At 40.5% G+C, this 3,205-nt stretch overlaps 1 non-coding gene across 1 annotated transcript; it reads right to left on the bottom strand.

Moving 5' to 3' along the window:
- Positions 1-1,082: 1,082 nt before the first annotated feature.
- LOC130959102 (small nucleolar RNA R71) lies at positions 1,083-1,190 on the bottom strand. Its single transcript, XR_009078197.1, has one exon. It is a non-coding gene; the product is annotated as a small nucleolar RNA R71 (small nucleolar RNA).
- Positions 1,191-3,205: the final 2,015 nt, after the last annotated feature.

Genomic DNA, 3,205 nt, shown 5'->3' with positions numbered 1-3,205 from the left:
TTTCTGTTGAGAAAGGTTTTATGTTTGAATCTTATCTTTTCTTGTTAGGCAAGTCATTAATTTTTTTCTCTAAATCATATCTTTTCAAATTGTTTTCAAATCATATCTTTTAAAATTGTTTTCAAATCATATCTTCTCAATCACATCTTTTTAAAACCATCACTTCTCAATCAAATATTTTTAATCACATCTTTTTCAAAATAGTTTTCAATCAAATCTTTTTGACTTCTAATCTCAAAATCTTTTTCAAAAATCACTTGATTTCTCTTCCACTCTCAATTTTCGAAAATTATCAATCAAATTTTCAAAATGTTTTCAAAATCTTTTAATTGAATTTTCGAAAATTTTCTTCCCTCCTTCTCACATCCTTCTATTTATGGAGTACTACTCCTTCTTAATGCACAATTCGAACTCTAACTAATCAAGTTCGAATTCTTCTACCTTCTTTTCTTCTATTTTTCTTTTCCTCTGACACTTCAAGGAATCTCTGTACTGTGACATAGAGGATTCCACATTTCTCTTGTTCTCTTCTCTTTCATATGAGCAGGAGCAGAGACAAATGCATTCTTGTTGAAGCTGACCCTGAACCCGAGAGAACCTTGAAGAGAAAGCTAAGAGAAGCCAAGGCACAACTCTCTTTAGAGGACCTGACCGAATTCTTCAAGGAAGAAGAACACATGGCAGCCGAAAACAATAACAATGCCAACAATGCAAGGAAGGTGCTGGGTGACTTCACTGCACCTACTCCTGATTTTTATGGGAGAAGCATCTCTATCCCTGCCATTGGAGCAAACAACTTTGAGCTTAAGCCTCAATTAGTTTCTCTAATGCAACAGAATTGCAAGTTCCATGGACTTCCAATGGAAGATCCTCATCAGTTCTTAGCTGAATTCTTGCAAATCTGTGACACAGTCAAGACTAATGGGGTTAACCCTGAGGTCTACAGACTGATGCTATTCCCTTTTGCTGTAAGAGACAGAGCTAGAATATGGTTGGATTCTCAACCTAAAGAAAGCCTGGACTCTTGGGAAAAGCTAGTCAATGCCTTCTTGGCAAAGTTCTTTCCACCACAAAGATGGAGTAAGCTTAGAGTGGAAGTCCAAACCTTCAGACAGAAGGATGGAGAATCCCTCTATGAAGCTTGGGAAAGATACAAACAATTAATCAGAAGATGTCCCTCAGACATGCTTTCTGAATGGAGCATCATAGGTATTTTCTATGATGGTCTCTCTGAACTATCTAAGATGTCCTTGGATAGCTCTGCTGGAGGATCTCTTCATCTGAAGAAGACACCTGCAGAAGCTCAAGAATTGATTGAAATGGTTGCAAATAACCAATTCATGTACACTTCTGAAAGGAATCCTGTGAACAATGGGACTAGTCAGAAGAAAGGAGTTCTTGAGATTGACACTCTGAATGCCATATTGGCTCAGAACAAGATATTGACTCAACAAGTCAATTTGATTTCTCAAAGTCTGTCTGGAATGCAAAATGCACCAAACAGTACTAAGGATGCTTCATCTGAGGAAGAAGCTTATGATCCTGAGAACCCTTCCATGGAAGAGGTGAATTACCTAGGAGAACCCTATGGAAACACCTATAATTCTTCATGGAGAAATCACCCAAATCTCTCATGGAAGAATCAAGAGAGACCTCAACAAGGTTTCAATAACAATAATGGTGGAAGAAACAGGTTTAGCAATAGCAAGCCTTTTCCATCATCTTCTCAGCAACAGACAGAGAGTTCTAAGCAGAGTACTTCTGACTTAGCAACAATGGTCTCTGATCTAATAAAGACCACTCAAAGTTTCATGAATGAAACAAGGTCCTCCATCAGAAATTTGGAAGGGCAAGTGGGTCAGCTGAGCAAGAAAGTTACTGAACTCCCTCCTAGCACTCTCCCAAGTAATACAGAAGAAAATCCAAAAGGAGAGTGCAAAGCCATAGACATGGCCGAATATGGAGAGGAAGAGAGGAGGAGGACGCCACTGAGGAAGACCTCAGTGGGCGTGTACCAATCTCCTCTGAGTTCCTCAATGAGGAACAATGGGAATCTGAGGCTCAAAATGAGACCATAGAGATTCCATTGGACTTACTTCTGCCATTCATGAGCTCTGATGAGTATTCGTCCTCTGAAGAGGATGAGTATGTCACTGAAGAGCAAGTTGCTAAATACCTTGGAGCAATCATGAAACTGAATGACAAGTTATTTGGAAATGAGACTTGGGAGGATGAACCACCTTTGCTCACCAAAGAACTGGATGACTTGTCTAGGCAGAAATTGCCTCAAAAGAGGCAGGATCCTGGGAAGTTTTCTATACCTTGTACCATAGGCACCATGACCTTCAAGAAGGCCCTGTGTCAAGTGTAAACCTCATGCCCCTCTCTGTAATGGAGAAATTAGGGATCTTTGAGGTGCAAGCTGCAAGAATCTCATTAGAGATGGCAGACAATTCAAGAAAACAAGCTCATGGACTTGTAGAGAATGTTTTGGTGAAGATTGAAGACCATTACATCCCTACTGATTTCATAGTCCTAGAGACTGGGAAGTGCATGGATGAATCCATCATCCTTGGCAGACCCTTCCTAGCCACAGCAAAGGCTGTGATTGATGTTGATAGAGGAGAGTTGATAATTCAAGTGAATGAAGAATCCTTGGTGTTTAAGGCCCAAGGACATCCCTCTATCATCATAGAGAGGAAGCATGAAGAGCTTCTCTCAAAACAGAGCCAAGCAGAGCCCCCACAGTCAAACTCTAAGTTTGGTGTTGGTAGGCCACAACCAAACTCTAAGTTTGGTGTTGAACCCCCACATTCAAACTCTAAGTTTGGTGTTGGGAGGTTCCAACACGGTTCTGAGTATTTCTGAGGCTCCATGAGAGTCCTCTGTCAAGCTAATGACATTAAAGAAGCGCTTGTTGGGAGGCAACCCAATGTTTTATAGTTAACTATTTTCTTTTGTTATTTTATCTTTTTTGTAGGTTGATGATCATAAGAAGTCAGAAAAACAATGAAAAAAGCAAAAACAGAATGAAAAACAGGAAGAAAAACAGCACACCCTGGAGGAAGAAGCTGCTGGCGTTTAAACGCCAGTAAGCCTAGCAGTTGGGCGTTTAACGCCCAGTCTGGCACCATTCTGGGCGTTTAACGCCAGAAAGGGGCACCAGACTGGCGTTAAACGCCAGAAAAGGGCAACAACCTGGCGT

This window comes from Arachis stenosperma, chromosome 10 (genome assembly GCF_014773155.1).
Source record: "Arachis stenosperma cultivar V10309 chromosome 10, arast.V10309.gnm1.PFL2, whole genome shotgun sequence".
Taxonomy (NCBI): Eukaryota; Viridiplantae; Streptophyta; class Magnoliopsida; order Fabales; family Fabaceae; genus Arachis; species Arachis stenosperma.
This window is presented reverse-complemented; position numbering and strand designations above follow the sequence as displayed.